The sequence below is a fragment of the Trachurus trachurus genome (assembly GCF_905171665.1).
Source record: "Trachurus trachurus genome assembly, chromosome: 4".
NCBI lineage: Eukaryota > Metazoa > Chordata > Actinopteri > Carangiformes > Carangidae > Trachurus > Trachurus trachurus.
In genome coordinates, this window is record NC_139898.1 from 26298026 (window position 1) to 26321415 (window position 23390).

At 43.4% G+C, this 23390-nt stretch overlaps 1 protein-coding gene across 5 annotated transcripts in view; it reads right to left on the bottom strand.

The window, feature by feature from the left end:
* The window catches only part of ddah1 (dimethylarginine dimethylaminohydrolase 1), an 80641-nt gene that overhangs the window by 22222 nt on the left and 35029 nt on the right, over window positions 1-23390 (bottom strand). The window contains exon 1 of one of the 5 annotated variants that reach the window (XM_083969651.1): window positions 7400-7489. The exons of the other annotated variants lie outside the window; for them this stretch is intronic. The gene's annotated coding sequence lies outside the window, so the exon portion shown is untranslated. Of the gene's footprint in view, window positions 1-7399; window positions 7490-23390 lie in introns of those variants that run through there. 5 annotated transcript variants of the gene reach the window in all.

Here is a 23390-nt window from a genome sequence, read left to right on the forward strand (position 1 = left end):
GAAATGATGTCATTTTGGAGGAAGTATGTTAAAACTTTTACGAGGCAGTGGCTGCGGAAAATAGGTACGCTGAAGGACCAACACAAACTCTACAAAATACCTCTTCCTGTCCTCATGTTCCTGGTCATCTGTCTCTCATATATTTATAGGCAGGAAGTGCAAGCATGGCTGCCACCCAGGTGACATTAGCATATATTATGAAAACGCATTCAAGTGGATGGGGAGTTTTACGAGAAATCCACAATTTCACCTGCATGTCCTCGCCTGCTGAACCTGAAACCCGAGGAAAGAGCAGGTCTTTTTTTGGCTGAACTTCGCCTGGTCTGCTCTCCTGTCTGACCGCCCAGTGAGATTTTACTGTCCTGTGTTTGGGGTTCCTGCGGGAGTAGTTTCCAAGGCCAGTCATGTTAGCGAGAGCATCAGTGTTTCCACAAGCCCTATCTCACTATGACCTCAGCGCGCTCACTGTGCTTCTTGGCGAACACAATGCTTCTGCTTCTCCTCATTTGTGGAGGGCCCAACCATGAGGTCATCCAGGTAGACTGCCATGCACTTCCAAGATAACACAATAGAGGCCTGTATAAGCACACATGCCCCATTCCTCACACCTAAACACACGTTTATGCTCAATTACATACACGGGGGTACTGTATAACCAACAGCTATTTATTTACACATTTCTACTTGAATGACTGCTTCTTTAAATTTCCTTATGACCCAATGGCTCGCGTCCACAATGGCATCTTTCCAACCGATTCACTTTCCAGAAGTGAGACACTGGAATCCCACAGAATAATCAAACTTTCCTCCTCCATGTTTCATCCTCACTGCAGGCGCCCTGCTCATCTTTCTGCTTCAGTTAACCAGGAGGAACACAACGTCCTTCCAAGTAACTGGGTTCACAGATGCATTAGCGGTTTCTTTAAAAGCTCTGGAAGCAACACAGCATGCAGCATGTTAAGTATAGGTAACAGTTAATCCCTCTCATTTTTGTTGTTTGGGCAGAGCAAAGGCAAGCCAAGGCATCACCAGGGCACTCTCTGTCTGTCTGTCTGTCTATCTCTCTCTCTGCTTTTCATTTTGTTCAGTTTGTAGATGTGTTGGGCGGCAAATTAAAGTTCGACTCAGGCTCCAAAGAAGTAAACAATCCAGATGATTGATGAGGACGTATGCTTTTGAGGTTTGTTATGTTGTCTTTGCACGTCATTGCTGTGTGGTCTCAGCTGGTCCCAACAACGTTATTACAGAGCCATCAGTGATTTTAGGATATGAAAGAAAACATCACACAAAGTGGGTCACTTTTTGCAAGTTTGCATGTCCTCGTCCATCAGCTGAGAAGCCAGAGCTGTGCTGCAAAGGCTTGACAGCTGATCGTAACTGTTTGGCTGCTGTGAATGTTTGTACCTCTGCTCGCTACCCACAGTTTAACGCCAGCGCCGTCTCTATCAGTGACTCCTTATTCCATTTTTAACTTGTCGGTAGCACTCTGGAGATCCCACTATCACAGTGGTCGTGTGCCCAGGAATCTGCTGGCCCTGTGAGCGGCCGGCAGTACCTTTACCTCAGCTCTCTGGCATTTCCTCTGACATCAGTGGAGGTGATGTGACCCAAAGGGTGTTTAGTCCCTCTGCAGCATTTGAAATGCGAAGGCCCCTATAGACACACAGCAGTGAGTGTGGTATATCTGCTCTGTCTGCTGCAGTCGTGGGTGCCACAGAGCATCACCCTCGGAGCTCACGTGTTTGCTTCAGAGACTCAGTGCACATGGGAAATACAATGAAGACATAAAATGCAAAGATGGCTGTGCAGAAGAACCTGAACTATAATGAATTCGGGGAGAAGATTGAATGCGGTGATGTAATTGTCATGTGTGTATAGTTTTCGAATACCCAGGCGTATCATGACTACACAAAGATAAAGTACAGACTTACTGTAATTTATCACTTCAACAAAAAAGCTGCTCCTTATATCAGGCAAGAGAGGAAATACCAGTAAAATAATGTGAAAACAACATTATATCAACCTACACTTCTTCCAGCAGACATGATCTTATCAGACTTAAGTGATGGCCTCATCCAAACATCCAAACCGCCCCCACATGAGTGTCTAATGTCCAAAACCTGCATTTTACATTAATCCCTCATATACAGGTGTAGTTACAGTAGAGTCTGTCCGGTCTGGCTGACTGTGACACACTCAGCTGTGTCCTTGTACCGAAGAACCAACAGCACCGTTTCCCACAGAATGAATGACAGTCTATTTGTGGTGGTGGCTGCCGAGAAGAGGTGGGGGGGTGGTGGTGCAGTGGCTCATTGAATAATTATATGTGGTATTATCAAATAATCTTGTGTGTATGGTGCTGCTCTGCAAATATTTTAATTGCCAAGTGCTTAAAATACTCCACCTGTCTACACTCTCTGTGTTGGTGACAGCTGCGTTTTGATGCAGCCGTCGTCAGCAGGTTGTGACAGAAACAGAGTTGAGTTCATTGAAGCAGATAACGTATACAGTTGTGCACAGTTGGCAGGAATGGGAATTTTTTTTTTCCTGCTGTCGCATCCATTTTGAGCCTCAGTGAGGTTTTTGTTCCGACATACCTCTCTGCAATCACTGATATCACGAGCTGTTATTCATCAGTTTTTCAAAAGTCCCCCCTGTAATCAACACATTTCTGTCCACCACACGACAGCTGAGTGGAGGGATCACAAACATCTTAATAAACTCTTGGCAGTGCAGGAAAGTCCCAGGAGAGTCAGACTGCACACATATCAGTAAATATGACAGTGAGTCAGCTCTCGCATCTCAGTAACTGAACCTTATCCATGTATGTTTCTTTAATGCACCGTAGAGTCACAGCCATGTTGGTCGCTGCCAGAAAAAAATGAGAACATTCAGTTCTCCTACAATAAAGCAGCCAGCAAATGTAACAGTATTATATTTATCATTGTTTATGAGTTCTGCTATATATTGTGGGGGAGATTAATATGTGCAGGAATCAGGGCTGACAGGGCTCTGCCAGCTGCTCCATCATAGACAAACTATTAGCATGCCGGTGCAGCTCCCTAACAGCTCCCCACAGATACACTTGCTAATTAGAGCAGATTAGCCTTCAAAGTTAATGTCCTGCAACTTTCCCCAGTGGCTCATATTGCATTCAGAAGGAAATAAATCCATCTGTACAGGCACTATCTCGGGTCCACCAGTCACTGAGCCAGGTACATCTCTGTCAGTACTTTACTTTACTGGTTGGAGGTGGAAGTTAAACATGCTGATCATCACTACTCATCATCAATAACTCATCAACAATGAAGAGGCAGTGTTCAAAGGAGTAGTTTTAACATTTTTGTGGTGACACATCCGCCTTCATGTTGAGAGTTTGTAAAAATGGGCTGTTGCTTAGCCTTGCTTTCACTGTAAAGTTGGCCTTTTCTAGTCTTTGTGCTAAACTAACTAAGCTAAGCTAACTGTCACTAGATTAAGTTCCGTATCTCAAATCTGATACTTCGGACAATACGCTCACATGACATACTGCACAATGTACTGCTCACTACTGTAGTATGTGTATTTCAGAAGGGTTGTAGTCTCCCAAATCAAACACTGCTGTTGCTGACTCACTGGAAAAGACTGTGACAGGTGACCACGACTGACGCTCACCTGACAGCTGCTGAGATAACATCACTTTTTTGTGTCATTCAACAAAAAATGAGTAAATTTGTGAAACCAGTCGCCGCTTTAATAAGTTCCATAAACTGTTTGCCGATGGTTAATGGTTCCTATACATGTACAAGTCCATGAATTGTGATACAGCAAAGGTTTAGCATAGGCTACTGACATGAGTGTGGCACTGTATGCTAATTTCCCTATAGCTCCCAGGCAGGGAAAAAATCAAATAAGCATATTTCCCAGAATGTCAAATTATTCCTTTTACAAGTGCTGACATTTCAAGCACCACACGATGACCTTTGACTACATCTGAGCCTCTTTTTTTTTTACCAATTAAAATCAGTTTAGTGTTTCTGCCTTCCCTCTTCTCCTCCTCTCTCTCTCACATTCCCTCTATTCTCTTTAGACCCTCGTGGCAAGGTCAAGAATGCTCCTACAGTAGCTTCCCATGCAGAGTGCCCTATTATCTCTCACTGTGAGGGACATCCAATACCCCAACTTGCGTAGGTGCCAACTCGCTTTGCCAGCACCTCCTTCTCTTCTCCCTCCAGCCCTCCTGTGCTCTCTTCATCTCTCCTCTTTTTTTTCCCCCTGAGTGCTTGGCCAGGCGACATGCTGTTAGCCAGCACCCTGCTTTGAATGAAAAAGGCCTTTTAAAATTCATTAGGGGCAGAAGGCTCCGAGGGCCAGTCGGTCTGCCTGCCACATTCCTGCCGTTCCAGCACAGGACAGGGGAGACGGAGCAGAGAGAACAGCCTTTTATTTGGGGCTTTTTATGGACCCCTTCTCCCTTCTCTCGCCCCTGGTACCCGTGGATATCGCATTCTGCTAAAAAGGACCATCAGTCTGATAGGGCATGGTGCATTTGGAGAGGGAATGGAGTACACAACAATAGCATTCCTGAAGGTCATCCTAGCCTCCCTTACACCAGGCAACAGAGTCCCACGCTCCGACATAATGGGGTACAGCATTCCTCTGAGCTTCACACGCAAAGGAGGTTAACCTCTTTAAATGACAGTTATCTGCCGCAGTTTGTGTGTCAGTGTCACATAATAGCAGACAGTTACAAGCTGCGAACACTACATCGACATATTATCACCTTATAGAGTTGATATATCACATGTTAGCAAACAGTTGCCTTCACTTATCCAGTTGACATGGTGCACCATTAGCCTTTAGCTGGTTATATATTTCTAGACACAATTGTAGCAACTGTCTACTATTCACTCTCCTTTTATCTGAATGGCTAAATGCTGAACTGTGGTCACCAGTAGTTGTATGTCAGTGCTTTGTGCTTTTTTATTTTCTAAAACCCAGTAAAGTTAGGCTACAGATGACAAAAACTGAAGACTGAACTGAAAAACACCAGTTCTCAAGGCCTGAGACAAACTGTAGAGCCAATTAGGACTTCAATTTGGGTTTGTCACCATGGTTCTTATTACACAAAGTAATCTGATCCATTGTTAGCATGAAAATATTGACCAGTGTAGCTTTACAGCAACTTGAAGAGGCTGAAATGACCCAAACAGCCAATAAAAAGTTGCTGTCTGTGAGCAAAAACAAAGATCTAAAAGACAAAAAAAGTGACTTGCTTGTATTGACATATGGGCACAAGTTTGAGGAGTGAGTGTGCGTCATAGCCAAAGCTTTGGCTGGACATCCGGGACACAGATGATGATTGTAACAGATAGCAGAGGCCTAATGCCTAATGTCCAAAGACTGGTGGAGAACAGAATGGGAATAATGACTGCATTTCAAGGCAATCGACCGAGTGGAATTTAAAATAAATGCACAGACCTCATTAGCTATGCAGCAACTATGTGGATAAGGCTATCAGGACCTTTTAGGTATTAAGTCTCTGACATCATGGAGGAAACAGAGATGATTCCCCTTTGTTTGCAGAGAAGAATAAGCGCGATTAAATGGCTCAATTATAGATTTGTCAAAAGTTTGCCAGAGGCAGTGGTTTCACTGAGTGCTTTTTTATGATGACTGCCTGAAGGCTTGAATAAACGGCAGTCTTGAGGGAGACGACCAAAGGAGGCTGTAATGAGGTTCTGACAGGGCTATTGTTACATTCATACACCTCGTAGGATGCACAAAGAAAAAAGTTCGGGTATCGGAAATCAATAGTTTTATTTTTTATTCTTCCCCCCAGTTTCTTTTTCGGGAAACGTAGCCACAAAGGACACACAAAGCACTCATACATGAGTCACGCAGGTGGGTGCATACATGGAAAAAAAAGGGCCCAGTCTGATGCTGTCATGGTGGTCAAATGGCAAATTCCTAAAAGCAGCTAACTGCACTGACACGGCCTGTAACTAAAGTATGAAATAACAACATCTCATTTAGTTGCAGCCAAGAGAAAACAAACCCTCAATGGCCTGTCCTTGCATTATCTAAACAAATCCTTGGTGTATGTTGGAACATACCTGTGGTTAACCAAGCCATGACACCCCCACCCCCACCCCCCTCTCTGTTCCCTTGCAATCCTCTCCATCAGCTTTGAGATTACATAAATGTTGAGAAGTAGGTCAACGTGAAGGCGTGCACAGTTAACAGTAGCGGATCTGGAGACCCTTGCAGCACATCAACCACAAGGATCTGGCAGTCTGCCCCAGTAAAAGAGCTGTTTCAGCCAAACCCACTGCACTGTCAGATTGCTTTCAGTTGGGGCTCCCAGGATATCAGGGCTCCAAGGAGGGAAAATGCCACGCTCTAGACCTGCTTGGACACATTTACAGCTGGCTGAATGGTGGAGATACATAGGCAACAATGCCAGGATTACACAAATCGACTGAGAAGGGACTGAGGAACAAAGTAAAAGTGCAGGGCATCATAGCTCTGATTGTGAAATGGTATATACAGTATTATGAACTGTGAGTGAGAGATGATTGCTTTGGAGAGGGCTGAGAGAGGCTGTTGTACTCTTCACGTAATGATATAAAAAGAGCGGATGACTGGCTGTATAGAAACTCATTAAACAGGAATAAAGACGTCTCTGTAACTAGTTGTCTATTAATGCTCCAGTGGCTCTTAATTATCTAGTCCTTTTATTAATTTTGAATGGAAAACCAAAACCAAAAGAGCGTACCAAAATCACATCTCATTATTAAACTTTTAATGCGTTCTGCTGATAACACAAAAGACTCTTTAACAAGCAGCAGAATGATAGTTTATAATGTTTTTACAAGTTCAACCAAGGTTTACAAGTTAAAACAATCCCTCTGTCTGCCTCTGAGAAACTAGGTCAAATTTTTACATAATAATTTCAAAGCTGTGATAGATAATCATTGAACCTCTTTTACATATCTTTAAAGACTTGTGCTGTTTTGCTGGTAAACACACAGGTTCCTCGACATTGTGATGGACTAAGCATTGAATCAGAGTCATTCTTAGATAACGCTCTTTACCTCTGAAGTCTTTAGTTATCAGGCCAGATACACGTCCAAGCAGGACAGAAAATATGTCAGTAAATTCAGTTAATATCTAGTTAAGGAGTGGGAAAATATTGGGAAACTTCTTCATTAGAGTGGGAGTTACTTAAGTAACATCTTGTACTGTAACACCTTCCTGGTCACAGTGCACACTCACATAGAAAGACACCCAAGCAGAGCCGAGTATTGCAAAAATAAACAGAAATATGAGTCTGTTTGACAAGTCCAAAGTCTGTCCCAGAGCAAATAAAGTGCTCGCTCCAATCAGCGGGGCAGTAAAGAATGTGTCTGCTGCCTACCTCTCACTGTGACGGCTCCACAAATACAGGAGAGCTGCAGGCTAGGAACTGTTGGAAAGCAGAGGGATGGAGGCTGCTGCTTACAAATGGACGTGAGCCTCCACCGTGGGGAAAAACAGAGGGGGCTTCAGTAAATACATCTCCACTTGGCACCGACTCCTCCATGTTTATTGGGTTTGACCCCCACAGACTGGACCTCTATACCCAAACAAGGGGGAAAAGCCAATAAACTCACCTACCTCATGGAGAATTACAGTTCACCCTTGCCTGACTACACTGATCTGATAAAAAATAAAAATATCTCAAACATCACTGCACTACCTTAAAAATGAAGTTACCACAGATGGGAAGATTTATTACAGATTACATCCACAACCAAGAATTCATATTGAATTGCTTCTTCTTTTTTTTTTTTTTTTTTGGAACACAAAATCTGGCAGCTTCTGCAAGCACTGCTGCAATGTGGCCTGATTGGACATCAGCACTGGTTGTTTGTATTCACGACACCCTGCAAACCTTCCAGGTCACTCTGCTCTATAGCACCTACAAGCGACGCCAATAAACTGCTTTTATAACCAGATTTCCTGTGCTGCATGACATCAGTTGGAAAAAAAGTGAAATACTCCAAAGATTGGAGGCCTGACGTGAGCCTTGTGAGTGCTAGGCTTGGTTAAAGGTCGTTCCACTCTCCTCCAACATTTGATGCAGGGCTATAAAGCTCCTCAGCTCCTCTCTGATAAACTGCAATTTAAACTTAAGCATTTGCCTGATGCTTCCGTCCAAAGCAATAAAACACCAATTGCTAAATCAGTGAAAAGTCATATTTCAACGTTACAGCGAGCACAGGACAGTTAGTGTTGTCCATGTTGAGAAAGTACAGAGAGAAGAAGCTCTGTGCTCTTTCCTCTTCCTCTCTTTCTTTCTCTTGAGGGAAACCCGAATGGGAAATCCTACTCGCTGTCACCTTTGGCCTCACCTGGGCTGACAGACACAAGACCACCCACGTCTCCAGTTAAGTGTTCAAGGTGAGGTAATAAAGTATCTAGTCTGAACCATGCCAAAACAAACTGTGTTTCATAAGTTTGGGTGTGTTTTCCCATCATTCCAATTATCCATAATTTCATTAATTATCATTATGAAAATTAACTTAAACTTGCTTGGGGTGTGTAATCAACCACACTGAACATCAGTACTGCTTTTATTTGTGTTCAAATTGAATCACCATCATCATCACCAGGTAATGAGGGTCACTCTTTTCAAATCAATCACTATTGTTAATTGAATTTCATATTGAAATGAAATTAATCTAAATTAATGGATCTCTGGGGGGTTGGTAAAACTATCTTCACAACTCTAAAGCTGTGTAAAGGCTAAATTCACCCTAATCAGAAATTAATGGTGGTTACCAACCTAATACAATAGAGGTGAGGGGTGTTATATGTCTAGTGCTTCAAGCAGGAATGGTTTACCATCCACAGACATGACTGGAAAACTGCCAGTTGAGTCCAGAAATTTGAGTCCACCCAGTGTTCGAGACCAAGTCCACGTCCGAGTCACAAGAGAAGACACTAGAGAAGTCTGCCAGTTATCTGTCATTCATTACACAAATGCAAATCCATGGCTGACACTTGATTCATCAGGGCAAATGAGATTCAACAACGCAGCTCTTCAGTCCAAGTCCCGGTCTTGAGTACTCCAACACTGCTGGAAACAGTTGATTGGAACAACTTTCTACCAAAGATAAACTGCCAATGGAAAGTGTGTTCAGTGTTCTGCAGATATTCATAACAAACGGTGACACCATTCACCTTCAGTCTCTGACGGGAATCTCCTGTAACCCTGGGGGGATCTAGATGCAGTGCAGCAATTTGGAGGACGCAACCCTTTAAGTCGCTCAACCGTGGTCTTCGAAAGAGCTACATGGGAACAAAGTGCGGGCCGCCTGAAATTTCTAGAAGCTACTGTCGAACAATTAAAGCAGAGTGTATTGAATGACATTGAGAAACAGGAGGAACCGATGTATTATGGCAATATGCTTTAGCAGACGTCTGCCAGGGAGGCTTTGTGGAAGTACATATGATCAAGGCCTGAGAAGTTGAATGGAAAGTGGAATCCCTGACAACTGTCACCAGAAGTCTTTTCCCATAACCTGTCAGGCTTTCCGAGCGCTGCGGTTAACCGCTTATTACCCTTACAGAATCAAAACTTGGCACCCGCCTCATATATACCAAAGATGATTCAATTGAGATGATTTGAGTTGGAATCCCCATTGTGTTTGTTTTTGTTCCACGGGTTTGAGGCCCCTGGAAAGCCAAAGTAAAAATACCCAGAGCTCCCACATATTTAAGCTGTTTCAACATTTGTGAGGCCCAAGGTGTGCCACAGAACGGAATGTCCGACCAAACACCGTCTGCAAAGTTTTGTCTGGATTTATGTGGCCCGGAGCCTGACCTACCATGGCCTTTTCCAGGAGAGGAGAGAGACGTGTTTGGTTGCTTTGAGTGCGATGCAGAGGAGAGAGTACAGAGCAGCGAGAAGGGTTGAGGAAAGAGGCGGGGAGGTTGGGTGAGTCCCGTCAAGATCGAGTTTTTTCGAAGGCTTCCCCCTCTCTCTTTATTCCCTCCCACGCAGGGAGTCCTCTTAGTGTATGGTGCCTGCTTGCTCAGAGAAAGAGGAACCCCCGGCTAAGGGGTCCGGGAAGCCACACAAGCAAGGAGGGCAGGAGGGAGGGAGGAGGAGGGGAGTCAAAGTCAAGAGAATTTTGACCTCCGCGAATATGAGGAGTCTGACGAGAGCTGCCTTCACCAGGTGTTTGTTTTTGTCCATGCTGTTGGCATTCTGGATATCTCCAAAAAAGCAAACCGGGATTTGGCTGTGAGGTTATATAACCACACAGTCTGCCCACCTGTCGAAGCCACACATACTGTCTAGATTGTAAAAAGATCTGTTGATGTCTTTTCATATCTGCATTCTTTTCATTGTTGAGGTGTTCCAGTGGTTGTTCCTCTTTGCTCTGTCCAGGATACTAAAAAGAACGTGGAAACACAGTGCGTTCTGCAGAAAGAAAACACCATCATACCACACGGCTACACCCACGCTTTCCAAAGAATGTAATGGATGTGTTCCCAAAGGGGAAAAAAGTAGAATTTGCCAGGCAAAGTACAGACTAACTGCCCATTATGAGGGATTTCCCAAAACAGCCATGTGAAGTTAGATGTATGGGAGGGGCTGGTATGGAAAAATGAGGAAAAGGAGAATGTGTTTTAATCTTGTAAAGGGAAAAAAAACAAGATGGGCCAAAAGGTTTCCCATAAATGTTAATGAAGGGCTTTCCCAGAAAGATTTTTTTTCCTCCTTTCAGCATGAAACAAGGGGTCAGGTGCTAATGTTAACCAGCAGGGCTGGATCCAGAGACCTGCCTTTAAAGTATAATAGAAAAAAAAAACACATGGAGTTAACCATACTGCTGGGAGGAAGCTAAGTTTGCATGATGATGTGTTAGGGGAACTGAGCAGACCTCGTACACGGAGAAGAAAATCCAAGATGACTGCATCATTGAAAAGAAAAAAAAGTATAAATAGCTCCAACCTTTATGCACAGGTAGACCTCTCCAACGTTTCAGTACATTTCCAGACAGCCGTTGTTGTGACGGCACTGCGGTTGCTATAGTGAATATTTTGAGGGTTTAGAAGCTGGTTTCGGTGGTTTGTTGCGCATTAGTAAACATAACCACAGCATGGCGGCTTGGGATTACTTGTATCTTTGTAAGCTTGCTGATATGATCTGGTTTCTGCGTGTCAAAACTCATCCCTCCGTGGTTGAGTCAGTTCTGTTTCAGTGTTTGTCAGAATCAATTCTTATTTCAGACATTAATTCGGGAGTGATTAAGTGTTTCTCTAAGTCACGGCCCGAGGTGGAGGAAGCAGCTTCAGCTACTTCTTCTAGGACATCACAGATCGATATCATGTCTTGTGTAGGCGCCACAGTCCAAATGAAACAAATCATCGGTGTAGTGAGGAGTCTATTGAATAACCTCAGTGACACAGCGTACGTGCACTCACACACCCTGGGGCATCTAACGAATGGTTATGCAGTCTTTAAAATTCATGATTGCAGAATCTGATCTGTTTGTTCAAAGTCTGGGCTCCATGTCTGAGAAAAAATTGTTCTAATTTTCACATTTTACAATAGGATACACACAAAACTGCAGCGAGCAAGTACAAATGCGTAAATTGAGCATCGACAAAAAATGCCACCAGCAACTCTCTGATCTGTTGCAGAACACTGGACACTTCTCAGTTCAGCCTTTTCAGACGATGACACATTCCCTACAAAAACGACTCCTGTACCGTCGGCCAGTGCAATCAACACCTCTGCTGAGAGTTGCTGCACAGCGGCTGAACCCGAGGAGGACGTTCTGTTCAGCATGAATATCTCAGCTCTTAACCAGAGTTATTGAGCACAAGTGTTTTCTTTTCTTCGACAGTTCGACTTTGAGATGCCAGAACAGACATTATGAGCGAGTGTCACTGGTACAAAATGAGACTTAATAGTTATGTAACCGAGACACAGCAGATACAAATCTGAACTCATAAAATATTTAATAGTTATTTCAGGCCACCTCCAAAGGTCCAAAGCGTTTGGTAATTCTACACTTCGCCAAAAAAGTTGTGATTCCATTGTGTCAGTGAGATGTTCATTTTAGAGAGGGGATTACAGTCACTTACCAGCGCACATTTACTGTCCAGACAGTTTTACTACATTTGATATTCTATAACCTTACTAATTTTACAACACTGAAAAGTTGCATTCACTGCATCATTGTACTTTTACGCCAAGATGGGCCGTTGGCTATGTGTCAGTCTCCATTGGTCCAGCTTATTAAAGTGCACCACTGATGTCATCATAGAGGCTACAGCTGTTTGAAGATGACTAAGCTGATAAAACGCTGTATAAAAATGGCAAAGATTTTATTGGTGGTGTTTAGAGGCCTTTGTGTCCCTTCAAAATAAAAGAGAAAGGAGCAGTATGAACAAAAGACCTTTTCTTCTTATCAGCACAGTGTGATCTTCAGTGTTACTTGATGACTGATGCTCTCAGCTGTGGTTGCCTGCTGGCTTGTCAGTAAGTCTGCTCTTTAGCGCACCAGTAATCCTGTTATTCCTCGACTTGGCCACCACCATCACCAAGCTAACTAGTCTGAGCCCAGTCCCTGGCAGTCTGCTTCTGCTTTCCTGTCACTGATAACAGCCTGCCAGCAGCCAGGCCCGTCCAGCTATGTCTTTGAAGCTCCACATGTAACGCATGTGTGTGTCTAGGAGGGCTGCAGCCACTCCCTCTCCCCTGAACTCGCGCTGCTGAGGCCCGGGCTCACAAGGCCACAGAGCTCGCCTCCTCCTACCTACCCCCGGGGCCTCCATGCAAAAACATCACCACTGCAGCAATGAAACGAGACAGACTGTAATGGAAATGGCACACTTTCCAGACACTTGAGGGAATAGCAAGCATCTCCTGCCTGAACCCTGTCAAAAAAAACATACAGACTACCAACCCCGGTCTCCCCACCACCCGTCCCACCCCTCCTGCTCGTCTGGACAATGGGACATCTTGTCTTTAAGGAAATAACTGGGCAGGTTGTACAGATTTTTGACGATAGGGGATCATCGGCCGTCAAGTAAGAAGAAACTAAAACATCCACTTTGTCCAGGGTTCAGCTTTCAGTATGCATCAGATAATTCTTTTATAATAAGGCTCCACATTACTGCACACTTAAGTTTGGTCAGTGCTGCAGACATTGCTGTAATTCACACTTCACTGCCCTGATATGTGTTACATGCAGATGATTGACTAGCAGTTTAGACCTCCCAGAGAGGTGCAGGGTAGTTAAAAAACTGCAACACTGATAATGAAACTAGTGTTAAGCAAGTTAATTCTTGAGTTATGGTCTAAAATGCGTGACCTTGACCTTTGACCTTTGACCACAAAACTGTGATCATCTCATCTTTGAGTCAAAATGAACATTTACACCAGATTTGTGGGGATCCCCTCGGGGCGTTCCTGACATGGTGCATTCAGTAGGTCAGAAACATGTATTGTGAGGTCACAGCGACCTTGGCCTTTGATCTTTGACCCCCCCCCAATTGCAATTAGCTCATCCTCGAGTCTAAGTGAATGTTTGTACCAGATGTGACTCTCTCTGGACGTTCTTGATATATTGTGTCTGAAGGAACGTGAGGTCACCCGTGACCTTTGACCATCACAATCTGATGAGCTCATCCTGGAGTGAATGTTCCCCTACAGCCATATACCTGAGATATCACATCTGGCCACAGCTGTCGCCAGCACACAGGCATAGAAATATGACTTATAATAAACTGCAGTTCCACTCAGTTTCTCCTGTGGACTTTGAAGCCTCACCTGAGTATCTGCCAGGTTTTGGGAGGGACGCGTTAGTGTCATTTTTGTATTTCCCTTGGTCTTACTCGGTCTCCAGACTTGATATAACTGATATTAGAAGCTGCACTGAGAGCTGACTTGATGAGCTGATTAAATGTTTAGATGATTGATGGAAAAATATTTGGATTCTTTTTTTGTTATTACTAAAAAATTTTGTTTTGACATTTTTTTCAAGCAAAAATGCCAAACTGCAAGTTTGAATGACATTTAATAGGCCAAAGAATTAATCTGGAAAATAATCAGAAGATGAGTTGATAGTAAAAATAATTGTTTCATGCAGCCTTCCTTGGTCTTTGCACAACAAACAAGGAGCCATGAACTGAGACTGAGGTCTGAACGGTAACTTCGATGGACTGCTCAGTTTACAAAGGTGTTATTGTAGAGAATCAGACCCACTGAGCCTACATGACCTATTTCACCTGAGAAAAACATACAGTACTTTACATGTGCATTGTGACAGAGGTGGATTTATAACAAACTAGTTCACAGTTTCAGACAGCTTTGGATCTTGTATAAGTACCAGCTTCATCTGATGTACAACTGATTTGGGGGTTTAACAAGGGTTAACACATAACATGGGTCTATCCGACTGTGAGTGCAATATCAGCTCCTGCTCTTTGTGTAGGCATAATGTAATTATCTTACGGTGTCCACATTACATTTGAAACAACAGTGCAGATGAAGCAACGTTGAAGTTAAGGCTGCTATAGGTGCACGGAAGATTAGAGAAGAAGCTATAAGGCGAAGAAGCGTGTCATTCCCTCCCCTCCTCCTTCATTTCACCGTTACAGAAGTGGATCGCATTTCAACCTCACCCCCTCTGCATCGGCCGCCTTCCATCTGATAACATATAGAGCTGTTGAGAAGCTCTTAAACCTCGCCATTCTTCACATTCTCTGGATTCTGGATGGTGTGACCTCATTGGGTGAGCGAAGCTGGTAGGAAAATAGCCCCCGGCCGAGCCTTTGCTTCAACATGGAAACATAAGCTAACAAAGAATGCATGACTATGTGCAAACTTGACTGTGGAGTGCACTTGTGAGTGAAAACAACATCTTTTTCCTAAGTGTGTTTTCACTCCAATGTGCAGATTATTCTCTAGGTGCATCTGTTTGGTTCAAACGTGCACACGCACACACTCATATAGGCAAATACACTGCACCTTGCAACTGCATCCAACTCTGCTAAGCAAATTTATGAACATTTAGCAGCAGTGGACATTTCAGGTAATGATGATGGAGTGTTAAACCACAGTGAACTTAAAAATATCACGTCTGCATGTTCAGTCCAGAAGGAGTCCCATTTTTCATGCAAATTGCAGCAATTGGGCACCAAGGGTTTCAAAGTACCTTGAATGCCTCCATGAACTGTGAGTCACATCGACTGCTGCAGCTCCAGCTGCTGACCGTGTTGCTAAGTCGGCCAAATCAGCCGGCCAAACTACAATAACCACAATGTCTCATCACTTTAAGAGCATCGGCAGGAACCAAAGCCGTATCTTTGCCTCATCCGTCTCCCTCTTCAGTTCTTCTGCACAAACCAACAACACCTGAGGAGAAACTTCTGCACATGGTATGGTTTTCTAGCCTTGTCTTGTTGCAGAATGCTTTCTGCACCCCTGCCAAACAGGAGATCTGCAGCTACAGAAATGAGATGCCTTCCCATTCCCAATAAGGAATAATAGCTATTGAGAGTAAAACACTTCCTGTATAATAGTTTGACATTTCACACTGAGGAAAACAAATTATCGTTTGAAGTGCGTCTCCAATTGTTTTGAGAACTAGATCTTGTAATGATGTGGATACAAATTATAACGAAACTGTAATTTAACAGCTTAAAGCAGCATGACAAGATTTTTGACACCCAGGAGGAAGTAATATAAATAAACAAACTTGCAGGAGCATTGATTTATTTGGTGAAAAATGTACTTACAGCAAAGCAGCTTGTGTATCTGAACAAATTCATGAAGATTTACACTGAAGTTCTGGTTTAGTCTCTAGGAGAAAAAAAATACTCAGGCTAGATTCTTGATTTTTGGTTCATTTTACCTCTCTGATGTTTGGTATACAGACAGTACTGCATGGTATAGTGGGGTTACTGTTGTGTTCAGCATCAAAAAGACAACACGCTGCGCAGATTTCATACAAGATGCAAAAAAAAAAGGAATGGTGGAGGATGAAAGGGAGCAGGATGAAGTGCAGGAGATACAGCTGGAGCAGACGCAAGAGGAAGAGGAGCAGGAGGAGGACGAAGAGCAGGAGATGGCAGAGTTTGTGTGGTAATGCCGGTCACAGTACCGACGCTAGAAAGCAATTATCTGGCTCTCTGCTTTATGGAATGTTGTTGGAATACAGAGCAAGGCGATCCATTAGGTTTGCTAATCAAGTGTGTGTCCCTGTGTGTGTGTTTGTATTTGTGTATGCGTGTATAAATGAGTTGCATGCCTCTCACTGGAGCACATAATTACGAGCTGGTGATAAAAAAGAGGAGAAGGGGGCATTGTGGGATAGCTGTGGTGTGAGTCGCCATTTCCACTGGGGTTTATTGAGTGACCGTAGGTGGACGTGATTAACTACATAGCTGGGAGCTCAGGTATGCACTGACACACACACCCAAGTACACATACACACACACACACACAAGGATACATGCACCTGCATAAAGCAGGCAGCACATCTGAAAGTGAATCAAAGTTAATCACTCCTCTATCAAATAAACTCCAAAATCTGCAAGTGCTTAGAGTAATGGCACATGTACGCATGAAATGTCACATCGCCAGAAATGTGCAGCACACACACACACACACACACCACAAATGTGGAACGATCAGCACATCCGACAAAAAAAGGAAAGCTGTTTATACTCATAACCAAGCTCTGAAAACATTCATTCAGGCCGGCTCTGCTGAATCATTTACCAAAAACTGAGGTGGAAAAAAATATATAAGCACGGAGTCTGGCTTTTACGTAATGCCAGCAGCCAGTCAGTCAGAACCACAGGATGCATACAGGGAAGCAGAGAAAACAAACACTGAAGGATGTCCTTTCTGCATAGTTGATGCTTTTCCCAGCCACAAATACCAAAGTTCGCCCAGGACGCTGCAAAACAGATTCACTCTAAAAAACCGACCTGCGATTTTACCTTATAAGGGACGGAATACTTTCGGCCTTAGGTTGTGTGTGTATAACGTGTATACGTGTCTGTCTGTGCGTAGGCGTCCGGGGACGAGCTAAAGGTGAAGTTTTTGGGGGGTAGAATACTTCGCACAGCTGGTGAGTCTTTGTTATCATCTAGAGATGGTGTCTCTGGCAGCGCCGGCGGTGGTTTTTAGGAAAGCTTAAAGCAGATGAGGAGAAAAATTCCACGGTTACCACTTGATCTAACATCGTTCCATTCCTCCGCCTCTTTGCCAGCACCACACACACACACACACACACACACACACACAGTCTCGCACACATGTACAAACACACACAAAAACACAAACAGAGAAAACCTCCTGGTGGTAGGTCTGAACTGGAACATTGTTGGAATTCTAGTAAGCTCCGATCCAAAGCCTCCCTTTCCTCCGCAGTTCTTGAACATTCTGCACCATTGAGTCCAATATACACACTGCAGTCTGCTCCACCGCCACTGGAGGAAAACTGTTCTGCATTGCACACGTCTCAGGAAACAGAACTGTCTGATCATTGTTATTCTCTCCCAATGCTTTTCTTTTTTTTTTTTCTTCTTTTTTTTTTGCAGGTGGATTTTTAAAAAGCTTCTTATCCTGTTTGGAAATGATTACCCCAGTTGGCATTTATTACACATGGAGAGGTGCATGAGCTTTGTGAGTTTCGATACAGCTAAGCACTAATTAGAAGTCCTAATTTAAAATCCCTCTTCTCATTCTGAAGAGATGATGTATTCTTGTTACAGCATCTTATGAAAAAGGTGTCTAGAAACGGAGGCATCTGGCGCCTCAGATGTCAAGAAACATCCCATACTGCGATCACAACAGTCCTGCTTCTACTTACCATGTCCACATAGCATGTCCCACCTCCCTGTCTCTCTCTCTTTTCTTTTTTCATTTCTATTCTGTGTTTCTACTGTGACTTGTCCAATAATGCTCCCAAAGAAATCATTAAAAAAGAAAGTTTCTACAAATCCATAAGATTTCCTTCATCTTAGAGAGGGATAAGAGGAATTTGAGGGGGCATTGCTTTGAGACGAGGGTGAACGCTGAGAATTACAATTGCCCCTCCATCCTGAGCAATAGTTTGAGATCAGCCCCTATGCAGTGTAAATAGCCGGAAGAAATACTTTGAAGCCCATTTTATGAACTCAAAACAAATGCAGAGATGTCAGTAAGATCTGTGGACAATGAATGAATCAGAAACAGATAAAACAGCTTTTTTCTGAAGGAGAAAACATGCGGCGGCGTCCCACTGTGCTCCTACAATAACAGCGTGGCGTCTCCACTTGATGCCGTATAGATCCCTCTGATATTTACAGAATTTGTTGGCAGACAGAGAAAACTGTTAAAAGCAACACACAGTAGCTAATCTCGATATGGCTACGGTCTTGTGTGTTTCTTCTGATAAGCTTTGTGTACCGTGACGTGACTGACGCTAAAGAAAACAAAACATCTGTGCTGCTACACATTTGTTTTTAAACTGTTAAAGCAGATTTGATCTTTAAGGCGAGAGGCTGCAGATTAACTCGCATCTTATATCTGTGAGGCTGGAAAAGGAAGTTGACTCAAGTGAACCTGAAGCATTTCAGATCTAATCGTGGCAGGACACAGCCGCACGTCTGAAACTGCACACTGATTAAGTTTGCCCAGACCCCTCTCCTCTGAATAAACGTGACACATGAACAAGCGACCTAAAGCGCGCTCATTATGGCAAGCATGCGGGGGGCGAAGCGCGCCCATCGCTCTGCCTTACAGGGACAAGGCTGCAAGAGTTCAACCTCCAGGTCAAGAGGACACACGCAGCAGCTCCCAGAGACAACACACAATCACTCAGCCATGCATGTGCACAGTGCACACACTCTGCACCGACCCTTCACTGTCTAATCAACAGCTGCTGAGGCACACACATACGCGAGTGCTGACTTCATGCCAACAATAAGAGTATACTACCTCGCTCTGGAGTCACAGTTCAAGGCCGTACATGATGACAAATACCTTTGTGAGGGGAAGAAGGGCGGGAGGAGGGGTAAACAAAGGCCGTTCATTTAGGGTGCAGGCTATGTTTAGCCCCCCTGCTCACTATGCAGTCACTGGACTAAACAGGATCTTCGCGGTGTAAAACACTTGACACACTTTCTGTGTGCGCTCACACCAGCGATGACATCGGGGGGGGAGACAAAGTGACCGGCAGTCATTCGTTTCAAATGATCGGAGTGACAAAGAGAGGAGCGGCAGAGAGTGTAGCAACAGCTGTCACGGACATATTAACAGCTTCCCCGAGGCGGATCAGTTCAACTTAATGCAAATAAGTGGCAACACAGTGGAGTGAAAAACCAGCTGAAGGAAAACTACATTGCTATTGTTTGATTTCCTTATTAGATTACTTTGGACTTGGAGGTTGTCTCTCGCCTATGAACACGTTCGCTTTTTAGATTCATTCTTAATGGTTTATGCAACAGGAAAAAAAACACGACAAATGCTATAATAATGTAGAAAAAATAGATTGAAATATTTCTGAACAACGTAACACAACTCTTATGTATACAGTTACACAAAATGCTCCCATTCAATAGGCTAAGCCATACTGCTGACAAAAAAAACTAATTTTTAATCATCACATGGCCACACTCAGAGACAAGACTAAGTAGCCAGAGTTACATTCATGGTAAGACAATCAGTTTTCGGTCGGTCCATTCTCTTGACAAGCAATCAAAGCCTTCATCATCATCGTCAACACTTACCAACATGTCCAAAGAGAGACGTCCGAACCCTGGTCTGACAATCAACAGCTTTCCTTGATATCAGTTTAGACCTGCTGGGGTCGGGGTTTTCATTGGTGTGGATGGTGTTCTGAGAAGAACCAGCACTGGTCTGAAAGTTTTTCCATCATAACAAGCTTAAGAGACTCTTTAAGTGGAGCAAATCTTTGCAACTGTCAGGGACAGAGGTCTGGAGCGGTGCAACGATCATATGACTGAAAAACAGGAAGACGCCCAGCCAAAGTTTATGGAAAATGCAACAATAGTGAGGACACTGTCTTTGGACACTGGGTGAGTGTGTAAAATACCTGTCACACAGGATTAATTTGACATATTCTCACTCTCCCTGCGCCATCTTTAGTTCATCACTCCTTTTCCAGCTAAGCTCTCGGTTCAGACGCAAGAAACTGCAAGAAAAATGGAGGCTCTGCTCGATGAGTTCAGTCCGTGGCTCATGCCTGTGACTAATCGTGACCCTGCTGGTTCAGTTCCATTTATTCCATCATCGTCTCCACGGACACCAAAACCCCCCCCCACTGGACGGCTTGAGGAATCTACTAAACAGTTGCATAATGCAGTAGATTACAAAGTGAAGAAGTGAAACCGGATCACATGATGTAAACTGGCAATTTAACCATTTGTGAGGTTTGAATTTAAAACAAATTAAGGTTCAAAAAGTGCCCTACTGGTGACTGCAAATGAGGGAGGAACCGATTCAGTGGAAAAGAGTTGGGGATGACTAAGACTCCATGGGTGACTTGGGGGGTTGTTCCCAATTCGTAAAGCACCCAAGACGAACTTCTGCTCTGAGTTAATGGGCCGAGTATGACCAGCTCTATCCTTTAGCTCTAAGCACTGGAAACCAGGACCAAATGTTCTGCTGCACCTTAAAGGAAAAAGATCTGACAGAAACAATCTATTCGTACATCATCGCAAACCCTTTCCAAATCCCTTAAACTTTGTTATGATTTCCTACCCCGTCTATTTAAGAGTTTCCCCTGAAAAAAAAGCTGATGGCTCTCATGTTGTTATCACCAGATGATGTCATGGACCCAATCTGAGAGGATTACGCAGATGGTGGGGAGAGCTGAACTGTGTGTTAGCCCAGGGAAAATGTGGATTCCTCTGACAAACTATGGGAAGAATTACGAGGAATTTGGCTTCGCATTAATCTCTTCCTTCTTACGGGGAAGGTTTGGCTCCACACCAAATTGTTCCATTGTAAAATGCTCAGCCTCTGCGCTTGTATTTCCTCTAACAAAATCAAATTCCTCCTCAAGGCGGCAGGAAACAAACAAAAAGAAATTAGTCTGAGACAATGGAGGGGGGACGCATGCAAAATGCCACTTTGTGTCGAGACAATCAATCCAACGCACTCCACTTCTTATGTTCCATTAGTCACTGTCCTTGAATGGGAATCACAATCGAGATGGAAGAATTTAGCCGTTTTATTATTTCGATTCCACTTCCATTACCCCTCAACCCGTCAACAAACAACGTTATGAAAGCATGAAACATTTCCCAAGGACAAAGGTACAGCACATGAGTCAGTATGTTATCGACTGTGATTGCATGACAACCACCAAGAATGCCATCATTTGATCTGTTGACAAAGCACAAATACTTTACATTCCTGACGTTTCCTTTTAATGAATTGTGTCCATCATAGAATAGCTGTTTAATAAGTCACTATCCTCTTCCTCCGCTGACTCTGTTGCTCTCACTGCCGAGCTCCATACATGGTTTGCTCTTCCTCCTCAAGTCAGGGTTAATCCTCGCCGCTTGACTTCTGACTTAGCAGACAGCCATTTAGGGTCAGAGCGGATGTGCAAGTATTCAGATCGTTTTCCAGTTTCATATTTAGATCTCCTTGTTTCGGATCTTGGTAAGAAGTCAAATAAGTGCATTTCCCAAGATATTAAAAATATTCCTTAAACAAAACAGGGATACAGAAAGCTGTTATTTCTGCTGTACGCATCAAAGACAAAGACATTTTCTAAAAATGTACTTTGTAAATGACTGGACCTATCCATTATCTCCCTGTTTTTATGTCTCTTTTAAAAACCCACTTGTTCTCCATGGCCTTCTCTGTCTCATGATTGTGGGTTGCTTTTTTGTTTTTAAGTGGTCTTACATTTTGTGTTTTAATCTGTGCTAATTGTCTGTATCTTTTATTGTTGTACAGCACTTCGGTCAACGCTGTTGTTTTTAAAGGTGCTTTATAAATAAATTTGTATTGTATTGTATTGTTAATAAATCAATTAAGAATAACTAATATGTTTCAGCATAGGCAACCTGTGAAAAGACACTCCAAGTAGACATAGCTTTTGTTTAACAGGGTCAAAGGGCTGAAATAGCTGAGGACCACTGACCAAAATGATCAAAGGAACGACAGGTGTCTTTTCTACCCATTCCAAATCTATGAGTGTGAACGATGAGGCCACAGATACGACGCTGAGTCATGATCCACACTGGCACCAGAGCCTTACACGGTCAGTCTGACCATTAGTGCGTCTCCCCAGCAGGCTGACTGGTACTGAGCAGGTGACGGCTTGAAGGCCCCGAGACATTCCTGAGAGACCTTGATGCCACGACAAGAGCATTTCTTGCAGACCACATGCGTGACTCTTCATCCGTTTGTGGGTTGTTGCACCCCTAATGTGGCCTTCATGCTGACAAACATGACGTAACTGGTGAAATCGGGGAAGATCCCGTGTGACCGCATGAAATGATTTACAGTAATACAAACATAATTGCAGCAGTGAAGCTTAAAGAAGTTCTGACATTTAATGTGTCGGTACAGATGTAAAGATAACCTTTTCATAATCATCATATTTGAAAGCGTCACATGATCTGTGCTCCTCTTAAATGTCACTTACACATCTACAGTCTTGTGATTTACATTCATTGTAAAGGCTGACCTGATTCAGCTCAAGGAAACAGAAACTATAATAACATACTGCTGCTTTTTCGCAACCCAATTTACCGTCACCTGTGTGTCAGCTTCTATGTTGTGTTTTCCCTGGAAAACCGACAAATGTTCACCCACGTAGAGCTGCTGCTTATGCACTGATTCATCCTTTATATCATTCAGCATTTGAAGGAATTCACTGTTAAGCTTGTGTTTTACTCAGAAATTGGACAATAGGAAGCTGGATCAACTGGCTTCCATTCACAAAGCAATGACTGGCACTAATTCATGTTTTTTTTTTCTTCTTCTAACTTAATCACAAGCAGCTCCTGCACAATAAATTTTATGTCCATCCCACATTATACAAAGTAGTGTCTCACTTTCGTGGCACCACATGTGGTGGCTGCAAATGACCAGACTGTTCAAACTCAAAGCAACTGGTAATCCTGTGAGAACATCAGCCCACACAGCTGCTTTGCTGCTTTTGTGGTCACTGGAATTTAAGTGATATTAACAACTTTTTAGTGCCCGCCCACACACAGAAACCTCAACCAATCAAATTACCAGCGGCGGGCCCGTCATGAGCAACCAGAGCCATTAAAAGAACATTAAATTACTAAATCATCATCAAACCTTTACAGATTTGTCATTGTGGCTTTGTTCTAGGAGACGCTTACCTGCTGTAACATTA